Raw genomic sequence first — 15,185 nt, 5'->3', positions numbered from 1 at the left:
TAGATTAGGGATCATGTGGCTTTATTATTGGATCTTAAAAGAATTAGTTAATTTTTTTTCAGAGTAGTGGCTTCAGTTTTCTTCTCTACAAACAACATGGAAGCTAGACCTTTAGTATGTCACTGTTTGTTTTCTTTCACCTTTTCTAAGAAACTTCAGAAAGTTTCAGAGGTTTCTTCAGAAACCTCTCCTTGAGGTTTTGCTTTTCATTTTTATTGAAGGCTATTATTTTTCAGACTCTATTGGTATGTGTGAGTGAGTATGCGTGTTACAGCTCTGGATGTGCGAACATATCCTGACTTATCAGGAAGCCAAGCTATACCTAAAGCCGCAATAGGACAGCTTGGGACAGACAGAGCCACAATAGGGCAGCTCAGTCCTGGAAGGAGAGATATGCTGACTTGTCAGGAAGCCAGGCTACCTGAAGTGTGGTGCAGTGAGGGGTGGACTCCCTGCAGGATATAGCAATGTTGCTTCTCCACTAGAAAGAGCAGTTACAGCTGTAGTTTGCTCTCTTCTTCTAAGGGAAAGTCCTAGCCTAGCTATCCTCTTCTTATTCTTCTACACCCAAGATATTATTTCTGCTTCATTCTGCTATAGGTTAGCCCCTGCAGACATGTAGCAATCTCTTCCCGTAAACAGAGACTGCGCATTCATTTCCCAACTGCCCAGACCTAAATAATCACAGAGAAACTATATTAATTACAACACTGCCTGGCCAACAGCTTAGACATATTCCTACCTAGCTCTTATATCTTAAATTAACTCATTTCTATTAATCGGTATATTGCCACAAGACTGTGGCTTATTAGGTAAGGTTCTCGCATCTTTCTCCTTTGGCAACTATGCAGCATCTACCTGATTCCATTTTCTTTCTCCCTGCATTCAGTTTAGCTTTCCTGCCTGCTCTATTCTGCCCTGCCATGGGCCAAAGCAGCTTCTTTATTAACCAATGGTATTAAAACATATTCACAGCATACAGAGGGGAATTTCACATCATCCTCTGGCTCTGGCAAAAAGTTGTTACTTTTTCTGCTCTGCCTTGCTCAGTTCCCCCCACCCCATTCAATGGATCATCTCAGTAAGGTTTTATTCTCACTCCCCTAAGGGACTTCCCAGCCAGGTTCTTCTGTTCTGCACCACAAATGAAGATCTTCATCCAAGACTCTTTTGAGAATGAGATTTATTTGGGAAAAAGAAATCTGGGAGATTGCCTGCCTCTGCCAGGGTAATGAAGGACAACCAGCAACAGAACAAACATGGGGACTTATGTAGGGCTTCTTAGGGGTGAAGTTTTCCCAGGGAGAAGTTTTTTCGTTCAGGGATTTATTAGTTTTCCTACATGCAGATTGGTGGGTTTTGTGTTTCAGTTGGTCAGGGTCAGAGGTTTTTCTGATTTCAGAGCCAATCTGTGTTTCTTTCACTGGTCCTTTTTAGATTTTTGGTCCTGTTCTTAAGGCCAAGGAATATTTCTTCCACTGGTGCTGATTCTAGGGACAAAGTATGTTTCTTTGGCACTGGTTTCAGAGTCAGGGCATGTTTCTTTGGTTCTGGGTCAGGGATACAGTGTTTCTTTCCTTGGCTCAGGTCTCAGATCCAGGGTGTGTTCCTTCACTGGCTATGGGTTCAGTGTCAGGGTACTCAGGGATTGGTTGATTTCCTGTTCAGGGATTAGTTGGTTTTCCCACTCAGGGATTGGCTGGTTTCATATTTCAGCAGGTTAGGGATAGAGTAGCTCTGATTTCAGGGCCAAACTGTGTTTTACTGGTCCTTTTTAGCCTTTTGGGTCTAATCTTAGAGTCAGGACATATTTCTTTCACTGGTTCTGATAATAAGGACACAGTGTGTTTTTGGCACTGGTTTCAGAGTCAGGGTATGATTCTTTGATTCTGTGTTCAGGGTAAAGTGTTTCTTTCCCTGACTTGGTTCTTAGTTCCAAGGTGGGTTTCTTTCACTGGCTGTGGATTTAGGGTCAGTGTAACTAGATTTCATGCTGCGGGATTGGTTGGTTTCTTTGGCTGGCATTTTTACCCTACAGTATGATTATCAGTATTTGTTTGTTCTTTTGGTGTGGTATGTTTATCAACATCTGTTTGTCTTTTGATGTGGAAATCTCTTCATTTCTGTTGTATATTTTGTTTGAATTAATGTTTTTTTTATTGAGTTGTAAAGTAGCTTTATATTTTGTGGAAATTTTGTGCTTCTTTGAATAGGTGGCTTGAAAATATTTTCTTACAATTAGTTGTTTATATTTTTAAATTCTTAATGGATCCTTTCAGAAAATGAAAAGTATTTAATTTTCATGATCCACTAAGCCACTTTTTTCTTTTTAAGGTATGTTTGTTTATTTGAAATCAAAATAAAATTACATCATTTTACCCTTTACCCTCTAACCTTCCCCAAACTTTCCAATGTCCCTTTGCTTCTCTGGTCCAATCAAATTGTGGCTTCCTTTTCTTTATTACTACACACACACAGACACACACACACACACAGACACACACACACACACAGACACACACACACACACACACTTAAGACTGGCCACTTAGTATTGAATAACCAATAATTGTGGGTAATAGTCAACTGTGGGGAAGACTGTTTCTGCCCTCAGCATTCCTTAGTTGCCCATAATTCTCTTTCTAAAGTAAGCCACATGATATTTCCCCCATTCTTGTATGTTTTTGTTAGGATTCTAGGAATTTTACCTAACCACACATTTTAAAGTTGTTTGTTTTATGTATTTTTGTAAGTTTTATGTACTTATATTTAATTTTTGATTTTTAGTTAAAGGTGTGAAAAATAGATCACAGTCTTTTATTATCTGTTTTAGCTTATTCATGTGTAACTTGCCCTTCCCTACGCTATAAAATAACTGTCAGTCTTTCATTTTAAAATATTTATAACTTTGCCCCAAATCATTAAGATATATATATATATATATATATATATATATATGTGTGTGTGTGTGTGTGTGTGTGTGTGTGTGTGTGTGTGCATAATGAATCTCTTTCTTGAATATTTTTTCTCTTATATTATCTGGTATATCTATTTTTCCACAATACCATATAGTCTTGATTGCTAACAGTATAAATCAATAATTGAATTTGCTATTATTATAGCTTTATATTATGTCTATTGGTACTATATTAGAATAATATACTATTATACAATCTGTATTGGAATCACATATATTAATCCTTCCTACTATAATCTTTTTATACACAAATTGCTTCATCTAATTCTTTGCATGTCTATAAAGCTGCAAAGTTCAGAATAATTTTATGTATCTATATCAATAATCTATGCTGCTTTTGGAGTCACTTTGAACACTCCATTGAAGGGATATCTTTTGTGCCTGGTATTGGATTGTTATTAGTCTATGGTGCTTGTGTGGTGCACTCTCAGCCCAGGTGACTTAATTTCCTTTAAGATGTGTGTATGTGTTTATACATAAATACACATGTATGTATTGTGTATAATTTTAGATAACTATAAAAATGATTTCCTGAGACATTTTCAAATGATCCAATTAAAACTTGGGCTAGGAACCTAAAAAGAGAGTTCTCAATAAAAAAAAAAATGATTAAAAAATACCTTTAAAGTAATCGTCAATGTTCGCAAAAACTCTTAGGGACACTAACATCAGCAAAGACAACAAATGCTGGTGAGCTTGTGGGGAAAAAAATAGAACCCTCTTTTCACTGTTGGTGGTAGTGTGAACTGGTACAGTCACTCTGGAAATCAATATGGAGAATCCTTAAAAAACTAAAAATGAAAACATCTTATGACTCAAGATCAGAAGACTCCACATCGTCTCGAGAAACCTGCTCCCCAGGTTCAATGCTGCTCTATTCTCATTAGTCAGGGCATGCAAACAACCTAAGTGTTTAATGAATATCACAAATATGGTACATATATATACAGAATACTATTTGGCTATGAAGAAAAATGAGATCATGAATGTGCAGGTATAGCACAGACCTAAAAAAGATTATACCCAGACCCAGACAGACAAAAATTGTATATTCTCTCATCTGTGGGTCCTTGCTTCAAATCTTCTGATCTAAGTTATACGACATGAAGTAAACACCAAAACCATGAAAGTATAAAGGGGTTCTAAGAGAGGAAGGGAAATTTCCTAGTGAAGATCAGGGTATAGGCAATGTGAAGCGGGAGACGGAAAGAAAGAGAGGACAGTCATCATGAAAAGAGGGACGGGGGCAAATACCAGCATTCAGTCTTATAATCTATATCTGCCTCTCTTTATTTTGTAACCAATTCTTAGTTGTATTACTGATTCTTTGTCTCTGTTTTCCTCCTTCCTAGCTACCTTATCTCTCTTTATTCCCTCCTCTATCTCCCAGTAGCTCTCCCTTGTCTTCTAGCTGCAAAATACAGAATTATTTTACTGAATTGGTGTTTGGGGTCTGAAAATTCTTTCCTGGATTCTGAGCTTATGGGAAATAGCATATAGTTTTGTATCATCAAATGTAAATTAATATTAACTACAAGGCATTTTGTGATTACTTTAGAAATCTTTATCAAGTTAAAGGGTTTTTGTTCTTTCTCTAGTTTTGTTTTTAAACCACTGATGTTCAGTTTTTGCACATGGCGTGACTTGTTTGTTGTTATTTAGCCTTTTAATATTATTAATTATGTTCTGTGTTGTTTAAATAGGCCTTGCATTCTTTTAATAAACTTCATCTCCTGATACTATGTATTGTTTTATATCTTGATTAATTTAATTTGATAATGGCTTATTAAGTACTTTTTGTCTTTAAATTCATTAATGCTGTTGGTTTGTAGTTTTCTCTTTAGAACTTGTCTCATGTGAATATAAAATCAGTATTATAGTTTTAGAAAATGAAAGGGCGTAGGTTCCTATATTTTATCTAATTAAAACAGTTGTATAGTGGGGGTGTGATGTCTGTCAATATTGTTTAGCATTGTCCGTGTAAACCATCTGGGCCTGGACAATTTCTTTAGAGGAAACTGCTAACTTATAAATTCAACTTCTTGAATAGCTTTACTTCAACTGAGATGAAATATATATATTATTTTGGAGAGTTTGATTTGGCTGGAGAAGAGGCTGAGCAGCTAAGAATGCTTCCTGCTCATGAGAAATTATCCAGTCACCTCAGTAAGGTGGTCTCTCTCAATCACCTGTACCTGAAGCTCCATAGGCCCAATGTATTTTTCTTGCACATTCACACACACACACACACACACACACACACACACATTTACATACACACACGTACACACAAACACATACATTCACATACACACATACACATACATACATACTTACATACACACACACATACACACAGATATACACACAGAACACATGCACACACACTTTTTTTTAACAAGCTTTAATATATTTCAACAGAGATGTGCAATTTGTCTTCATGTGGTTTTGATTTTTCCCTTACTATCTTTTTGTATCTGGAGGTGACTCCCTTGTTTTATTTTAATTTTGATGGCTTGAATCTTCTGTCTTTCAAGTCTTGAGAAATTTTTGTGAACTTTATGAGTACCATAAAAGAACCCCAACATTATTTCATTGACTTTTTCTGTTTTTAAGTTCATTCACTTATGCTCATTTTTTCTTCCCTTATCTGCTTAGGTTACTATTATGGGTTTTGAGGTTAAAGTGTGGATTGTGGATTTGAGATATTTTCAATGTATACACAGTTACCATTATTAATTTCCCTCCGAACACTACTATAAAGGGATCCCAAAATTTTTATATGTTACATTTTCTGTTTTTCTTCCTTCCCACTGTATTTTTATGGTTTCTTTCTGTTTTTCTTGGTTAAGACTTCCTCTATAATCCATGGATTACTTAAACATGTGCTGTAATTTCTTTTATTACTGTTATTGTTATTATTTTTTTTATTTATTTATTTCACATACTGACCACAAGTTCCCCTCCCTCCTCTCCTCCTGGTCCCTCCCCCACCTCTCATCTGCCCCTCCCTCCATCTACACCCACCCACTTGAGTCAACAAAGCATGTCAAAGGTATGTCAAGTTGAGGCAGGACCAAGCTCCGCCCCCTGCGTCAAGGTTGTTTGAGGCATCCCAGCATGGGAATAGGTTCCAAAATCCAGCTCGAGCACAGGGAGGAGGGCGGCAGATCTTGATTCCATTACTAGAAACCTCACACACAGACCAAGCAAAGCAACTGTCACACATATGCAGAGGGCCTAGGTTGGTCCAATAGAGGCTCCCTAGCTGTCAGTCCAGAGAATTAAACAAAAAAACACTTTGTGAAATGTAGGTGTAGTGATACACTCTTGAAACCTCAGAAGTTAAAACCTAGAGGCAGGAGGATGTTGATTTTGCAGGCCTTAAGTGCATAGCTAGACTTTGTCTGAAAACGAATGCATATTTAAGCAAACAAATGTCTCACCTTTGTGTGATTTCAACTGTTGAATGTTTTGAGATTTATTTTAAAGATTTGTATTTTTATTTCATCAACATTTTTGGTTGGCATGAAATTAATGGTTTTTACCATGGCATCTTTTGTGTGAGGGTGTGTGTGCATGTGAGTGTGTAGCAGGCTTTCTTGGACCTCCAGTCCCCAAATCATGATGGAGAGACTTTATTAATTATGACAGCTTGGCCTATAGCTTAGGCTTTTCCCACTAACTCTTATAATTAAAATTAAGCCATTTATATTAATCTATGTTTTGTCTTGTGGCTTTTTATCTCTCTTCCATCTTGCTCTTCATGTTTCCTCTCTGTCTCCTCTGGTGTCTCTCCCACACTCATATTCATCTCCTTTTCTTACCTCTCTGCCTGGAAGACCCACTTAACCTTTTCCTGCCCAGTTATTGGTCATTTCAGCTATGTATTAAACCAATCAGAAGGCACCTTGGCAAAGACACATCTTCACAGTGTACAAAAATATTATTCCACTATGTGTGTGTGCGCACATGTATATGGATACACTTTGTTTTCACTAGTTCCCCTCTCCCCAAATCCTCTGACTTAACCCTTCCTTAGCCTTGTCTTAAAATATTCCTAGGATGTTGGAGAAAGGGCATCAGGGGACTTTGTTTTAATTTGGCAGCATCTAGACTTCAGGTTGACATTTGTATGGGTTTGAATTTGACAACAGTTTCTTATGTGGTGTTTGACTATAGTAAATGGCAACATCCTAACAATTATTGTCCTTGTGGGTACACTATTTTCCTGATCACATGACTAAGGAGACCCAGCAAAAGCAAAAGTGAAGGAACTCACCAGTATGCTTGTTCTTACATCCTGAGTCTCCAGCTTTCCTGGGATCTCTTCTATCACAGTCTGTTGCTATCTCGTCAACTGTCACAGTCTCATGTTCCTTAACGTGAATTTCCCTCTCTCTCCTTTCCTTCCTTCTTTCCTTCCTTCCCTTCTTTTGAATTGGAAGAAGGACAACTTCTCCTTTAGTTTCTTTATGCAAGTTAAACACAAAAAGTTTTAGAAACTAATTACTATTTTTTTTACTGAAAGGGAAAACTGCAGAGTGAAACATTTCCAACTGTAATTTATTTATTTAATATGCATTTTACTTCCATTCTTCAATTTCTTCCTGCTTGTTTCATGAAGAGTCTCTCTATAATAAATTTCTTTTGGATACTAGCTTCACTCTGTTTCAAAGTAGTTACTGAACGACACCCCATGGGAGTCTTATCCATTTGGCTTATTGTTAATCCCCTGAGTCTATTGCAAGACTTACCAAACATTAGTGCTTAATTGCTGCAAACCTGAACAGTCACTAGGAACTTAAAATTTCAATTATTATGTCTATTGCCTACTTTGTGTAGCCTTACAACACAGAGGCTATAGATTTGCCATACACAATTCTCCCCTCAACAATGTTTAGGTGTATGGTTAGGATTCTGGCAAAATTATGCCCAGAAAATTTTAGTTAGGGGAAAGAATTGCAAAACTCAGCACACGTGTACGGTCATGTTCTACTGTGTAGAACTGAGTGCAGTTTTCAATTACAGACAGGCAGGATTCCATGACGTTTCCCATATGTGCATGTGAGACTCAGCCCTACTCAGACCTCATGAGTAAAATAATGTGTGATAATATCCTTTGAAAACTTTGGTAGGAGGTTTTCTCATTTTCTGACTTTCACAAATAAGGTTTAGGCAAGTCATGGTTTGAATTGTCAAATATTATTTATTATGTGTGTGTTCCTGGAGATGGATACAGATCTATTTTTCGTATTAGGTACTGAACTTAATTTTAGACTTCTTATAAACATAATTTACTTTAGATATAATCACTATAAAATTTTCAATGGAGTATGAAAATATAGAACTTTGAAATTGTACCCTATAGCTTTTGGCTCAAATACTAGTAATGCTTGCTTTCTTATTTGGCTTTAGATCCTGCTTAAGGAAATAGAGGTTGAATTCAGTCCACTTTTGTTAGAAAATATGGAAATGTTTGTCCATGGGAACTCTCATTGCATGCGAGAATGGAAACTCACCAGGGAGGGGGAAGCAGTTCGTTTTATTGCCTGAGAGCTGTTGATACACTCCCTGCATCTTTCAAAGGCATCTTTCATGCCACACAGGCAAAGCGTAGCCAGTGAGAGCCCAGAAGGAGCACTGCTCACATGTCTCACTCTCAGCAAACATGCACAGCAGCTGGGCTAGGTGGTGGTGGGGATTATCACAAGACCCAATTGCAGGCTTTTGCCTGCTGGAAGAGACAACTCAGCCTCTCAGGGGACCACTTTGCTGGAGATGGCAGCAATAATGCCTCTCTGCTGCTAGTGGCCATGTAGTACAAAGTTGGTGTTAGATAAAAATCAGAAAGCAATAAAAATATTGGAAAAAAAAAGAAAGAAAACTCCGAGCTTTTGTTTTGTTTTGAATTCTTGAAGTGGGAGAAAACAAATGTCCTGAGCTTGTATTCACGGCAAAGAAAGCATTAGAAATGCCTTTAATGAAGAAAACTCGCAGGGCATTCAGTTTTCTCATTTGAGAACCGTTTGGGTGTGTTGAGAAATAAAGTTGCAAAGTAGGCATGCTCAGACCTTTATTTGCTACTTTTGGTAGGAAAGATTTTTTTTTTCTTTCTCTCTCTCTCCTCCCCTAAGTACAAGGCAGAGTTTTCTGTGCAAATGAAGCAGGCGTTGCAAAGAATCAGATTCACTTTGGGCGACTCTTCACATTCCAAGTCATCACTGCGTTAGGCAGCACAATCCCATCTCTGGTTGATGGGCAGAAAAAGTGGGCAGCTTGCCAGGTAGACGTTTCCATGACTCCCAGCCCCCAAAGGTGATGCGTTTTTCAGCTAATTCAATGAAGAGTGGGCTGAACTTTGGGTCTAAACGAGACAATAGCTGCCTTCGCAGTATCAGCAGAATGGTTGATGGGAATGCACTCATTCTACATTTGGCAGAGAATCATGTGACCTGACGACTGAGATTTTGTGATGGTGCCAACGGAGACTTGGAAGCAGCAGCGGGCCTGACTTTTTTCTTCTTTTCTAGCAAGGATCAGAAAATGGTGGATCTTAATACTTGACTTTAGCCAGACTCAGCAAGCAACTGAGCTTTGAAGCACAACTTCGCCTTTATTCTGGGTTTTTGGCAGGCCACCAGGAGGCTGTCCCTTTCACGCCTGATAAATTCTGCTGCTTATCTCGAAAGAGAGAGAAAAAAGGAAAATAATAACAGAATATTGAGGCATAGCAAGTGAATCTTTAAATTGTATGTGCTTTCCCCCCTCCTTTTCTGACTGCTGATTTTTTTTTTAAAAAAAATTATGTTAATAGCCTTTTTGGTTACAGAAGAATCCAAGTAGCTGGGTTATTTATTTATGTATGTATTTGGTTTATAACGAACAGGCATTTGAACTGGTCGAACAGGACGACAGAGCAGTGAGCATGAGATCATTTCAGCCGAGTAGCAAACTGGCACCCAGCCTTCCACCCCTTCGGTTCGGGAGGCAAACGTGTGCAGTCCTCATTTCTCAAGTCAGCCTAGCCTGGAAGGATTCCGGGTCTCTCCCACCTTCTACCATTCTGCTGCCAGTTGATAGCAAGGATTGGTACAGCTTCTACGCAATGCTTTGTGCCTGGAATACGGAGAAGGAAGAGAATGACGACAAGCCCTCTCGACCTCCTTTGCTGAGAAATAGCAGGAGCCCTGAAGAAACAGCAAATAAAAAGAAAACAACACAAAAAAACAGAGCTTCTCAGTACTTGCAAGAGCGCAGAAAAAAATGATGATAGTGATGAGATGAGCCTGCTTGAAAACAAACAAACCAAAAAACAAACAAAAACGCAAACCAAACCAAAGCCAGCAAACTTTGGCTTGACTAACTTCTCAGACACCGGGCTCTGTAAAGCTGCTTTGAAGGCAACACAACCAATAGAGCCTTCTTTGGTTTTTGTTTTTATTTTTATTTTTATTTTATTATTCTACTATTATGATTACTATTTCAAAAACTGTGGCCTAAACGCAGTGCATTGCACTTGATGAACCTGCACTTTCGTATCAGGTATAAGTTTTGTTGTTTCCTTTACTCTTTCTCTTACATAAAACAGGGTCTCGCACTTTCCTCTCACTAACTCATCACCCACTTTACCCTTTTTCCTTTTGCTTTCTTACTCTAATCGTTAGCATAACACTAAACTGAAAAATAGAAAACCTCTAGAAATACGTGTGTGCTCTTGTGCAGAGAAGTTTTAGAAAGACAGTAGTGTGTTATCTGTGATTTATGTGTCCAGTTTTACTTTTCGCAGAGAAAGGGGCTTAGAATTAAGTAGTAAAAAAGTGAAAGTCTTTTCTGTGACTCAACATTTGAAATGCAAAAGAAGAAACTTCTCTAAGTTCTGAAAAGAAATCTTGTTTGAGAAAAACATACCCAAATCATGTTAAATAAAATGAGTTTAAGGGAAGTTACTTATATGATTTGCAGTAGGAGAGAAATGGGGATTTAAGAAGGTATTCTCAGTTGCTAAGTGCTAAATAGTTTGTTCCTTAATAATTCTACTTCTAAAATTACATGGAAAGAGAATTTGCCCCAGAGCAGTTGCAAAGTGTTGGAAGCTGCCCTTCACTGCTTCGGTGGGGAAAGTCTGTGCAAACTTGTTTCAAGTTCAGAGCTGCTTTGGTTCGGCAGGTGAACACATTACATTCTAATTATTTTGTCTATTTGTAGAAGGTAATTGTTAAGCAAGTTCACATTTTTTGACAAAATTCAGCTTTTCCTGGTTCAGTGGGAAAGGAGTAGATGATATATTCTACTTTAAATTTTTATTAAAAAATGTTTCTAAATATGTCGGGAAAAATCTGAAAAGGAAAAATGCTTTGGACTATGCAGTGTGTATTAAGGTTATAGTGTTCACAGTAGGATTGGTGTGGTAATAACATCCATGAGAAATAAACTTTAGGAAATTGTTATGTTTTGAATTCATACTTCATGATATCAGAAACTCACAAAATAAACAAAGAGAAGTGCTATACAGCTGCTTTATTTTGTCTTCTTCTTGGTTACTTGGCAAAGAATTATGAAATATTGCATAGATCTTATATATACATAACATCTGAATAAAATGTTTTATTGACTTTATTGGTTATTGTTCACTAATTATTACAGAATACCTCTTGTTCCTCCATTGTGTTAGTGGAAAGCCAACTTTCAAAGGCTTAATTAATATTGATAAACCTGTTTTCATGTTTCAAGATCCTTTAGTTAGAAAAAACATTATTTTGAATGTTATTTTAGGAGCCATTAATCTGCACACTCCTAATTATCTTATTAAGCTCCATGCCAAATCCAAACCCCCTTTCAGCTTTCACTCCTTCATTGTGCAGCACCTAGTCGCTTCCTTAAGAAACATCTCCTTTCACTTTCAAAACTGATCCTGTGAAAGCAGCGCCAACCAAAACGAACACATAAATGCACACTGTGGAAGTATTTCTGTGTCATATGAGCATCCTGGGGTGGGGCCCTTGGACTCTGCCAAGCCTGAAGAAAAAGGGTTGTGAAGGGTTTTCCTCATTTTGACGCTCTGCTTTCTTCTCGGCCATCTACTCTCATTCTCACGATCCATAGAGATGTTCCTTGTAGGTGGCAATTGTCTGATATTTTCCTTTTGTGGTTGTTTTAGGGGAACACTTAAAGTGGATATGAGAAGATAAGAAAATGAGCATAGGAGGAAACCATCTCAGGTAAAAAAGAAAAGAAAAGAAAAAGAAAGCCCAAGTGTAAAGTGTAATTATTCAGCAATATTTTAAAGAGAAAATTATTCTATGCTTGGTTCTAAGGTATTTTCCTTCCTTTTGTGGAGCTAGCTATTTTTGTTGATGGTTTTCCTTCAAGACTTTGTAGCATGGCTTGCCTTTGTAAACCTTTTTGTTTGGTTTTGTGATCAATGCCCAGTTGCCATCACTCTGAGGGCATGTGTGTATACTGATTCTTACAACACAAATACAAGATGGTTAAAAAGGAAGCTATTTAATGAAAAGGAAAATATGTTTTCGGTGTTTATAACGTACAGAAGGAAGTAGAATCTGGGAGGAAGGTATAAACTCATGGTTTGCGTCTTAATCTTTTTTCATATATCTAGTAAGACAATAAAGTCAAAGCAAATTGTGAAGGAATAAAAACTACAATCAGTGCTTCCTCTCTTTTCATGTGAAATCTTTGCTGTATGGTGAAATACTTTCACTATGATTGTATGATTGTTGATTATTTACTATAGTTTTAATAAGCAGGAGAAGGATTTGAAACTAAATAATGGTGAAAATTTGTGTCTACCAAATTATCTGTATAAAACTCTATAAAATACGTTATATTTTTATTTATTTCAAACACGCCAAATCAGGAAGTAATTACTATGCAGTATTATTTTTCACAATGAAGATGTAATTAAGAAAAGCTTAATCATTTTTGTATGAGTGAAATGATTAATGATTATATAGCTTATAATTTTGTTGCAGATGAGTTTAGAATCCTAAAAAAGTACATGTAACTGGTTTTATATGTGCTCACTCGCTTGTTCCCGTACAGTCTGATAACTCACAAAATTAGAGACTAATTTATTTCATTTCAACCTGTTGAACACAAGAGTTATAGGCAAGTGCATATTTTGTTTATGGGATACAATTTTGGGGAAAAATAAATTTAAATGTATTTTGTTGAAAGAGACTATATGCTCTTTGATGTGGTACGAATGAATACACACAGTACAGAATAGCAGTAATGACACACTTATCTTGGCATTGATTTTAGTTTTCTGATAGCATTTTTTCCATACTGTTTTATTCCAACTGTAGGCACATATCTATATATGTAGAATTTGTGATTTTTGTGTTCTTTACCTAGTCAATCAGATCTCATTTGTTTTATAAAAAATATAATGTTGCTATATATCCTTAAAATCATGACTATGTGAGTGAATACAGGCACTCTAATTCATATACAAATAATTTAATAATTTATTTTTAATTATAGACTCATAAGACTACAGCCATGTTTTAGAACAGCATAATTCATATATTCAAATATGGATTCTTAATTAGAACAATTTAGCAACATGAAAATATTCACAATTAAAACAAAAGCAATCAATAAAAAAGAAGAATAAAAAAGAACTTGCAAAACAACTTTTTAATCCTCATGTTTACAAACCTGTATTTAGGTCAGTGTATTTATTAAGGTCTTTAACTGGGAATATGCATCCTGAGAGTATAGCCTTTAAAATGCTTACACTAAAATACTGATACCATTTCTATCCCCTAATTGCATTAGATGTGTAGGACAAATGCTACATTGGTAGCTCCCATGTGAGACGATGCCCATTGGCATAAACCCGTAGATCCGATCTTGTGGTGAAGTGGACCGCACAAGCTCGTTTCTATGGGTCTGTGGCAGTGTGGTAATCTGACAAGGTACTGTGTAGAGTGCTGCTCAATCCCATTCAGACCCTCCTGCTAACCCTCCAGCTTTTTCACATAGTCACGAAACAATCATATTTACTATTTCTTCATGTTATATATTAATCCTTGTATGTCGTACAAGGCAGGTTTAATTGCTGGCTTTCTGGAATTATTTGTAGCACATCCATTCAAGGCTGAATTCAAGTGCAATAAACTGCTTTCACAAGGTTTTTTTTTTTAATGGCTTAGAGCAAGATCTGAATAGCTGTTGTTGAGAAACTTCAGCACATCCTCTGTTAGTTAATGTGCCTTGTCCATTTCAACAGAAGAGTGAAGTCTATAACTAGATTTTTATGTTACTGTTGAGCCTGTTTCTCTTCAAAATTGAGGCCTAATGTCACTGACTTTTAAATTTACTCACTGCTAGTAGAAGTGTATTAAACGAGATGCGAGAATGTGTTTTATGTGACCTATACCATAAACCCAACAAATAGGAGAATCCTGTAAGATAAAACTGAAGTCGATTGGTAAACCACTAGAATATTCTATCTACATCTTGCCAAGCCCTTAGGTATTTGGCCGCCATATTTGGAGGAGCTGACTGAAGATATGATAAAGAGTTTGAAGCAACACTGGAAGCTGTGTGCATCCGGGTTGAGGTAGTAGGTTGTATGGTTTAGAGTTACACCCTGGGAGTTAACTGTACAACCTTCTAGCTTTCCTTGGAGCACACTTGAGCCATCGAGGAATTCTTCATCTCTTTAATCTTACGGATCCAATTTCTGTGCAAGAAAGTAATGTGTCATGAGTATGTGAGGCCTTAATGCATTGAAATGATTGTTTCAAGCCTGATTATGAGGTTATTTTCTTGTGTCTACTTGTAAATAATGACACAATACTCCTTCTAAAGAACTGATGGATAGTGAATTAAATTGCATTAATTTAGATCTGGATTTTTTTCATCAACAGATTCACAAACTTTGATATTTAACTTTCAAATTGATGTTTGTTCTGTTTTTACTCCATACCTAGAAACTACAGAAAGAATATTTAATTAAAATTCTGGATTTTAATAATTTCATAATATATTATCTGAATTTTCTCATGACCCATCACTTTCTAACTTATGTTACAGCTATCAATATGTTTATTTATATTTTCCATACTAGACTGTAAGCCCCTTGAGGGCAAAGCCCATGTTTCATTTTTCATTATATTCTTTTAATACTTACACATCCTATTTAGTAGGTATTTGCAGGATGAATAAGTGAGCTATA

The 15,185-nt window shown here is 36.6% G+C and overlaps 1 long non-coding RNA gene across 4 annotated transcripts in view; it reads left to right on the top strand.

The window, feature by feature from the left end:
* LOC125392952 (uncharacterized) overlaps positions 1-15,185 on the top strand; it is a 381,816-nt gene that overhangs the window by 267,287 nt on the left and 99,344 nt on the right. For 3 of the 4 annotated variants that reach the window (XR_015000619.2, XR_015000628.2, XR_015000624.2), the window contains one exon: positions 12,138-12,198. The exons of the other annotated variant lie outside the window; for it this stretch is intronic. This is a non-coding gene — a long non-coding RNA (uncharacterized LOC125392952). The remainder of the gene's footprint in view (positions 1-12,137; positions 12,199-15,185) is intronic. 4 annotated transcript variants of the gene reach the window in all.

The sequence above is a fragment of the Myodes glareolus genome, chromosome 2 (assembly GCF_982192425.1).
Source record: "Myodes glareolus chromosome 2, mMyoGla1.1, whole genome shotgun sequence".
NCBI lineage: Eukaryota > Metazoa > Chordata > Mammalia > Rodentia > Cricetidae > Myodes > Myodes glareolus.
The sequence above is the reverse complement of the archived record's forward strand: the minus strand, read 5'-3'. Positions and strand labels throughout refer to the sequence as shown.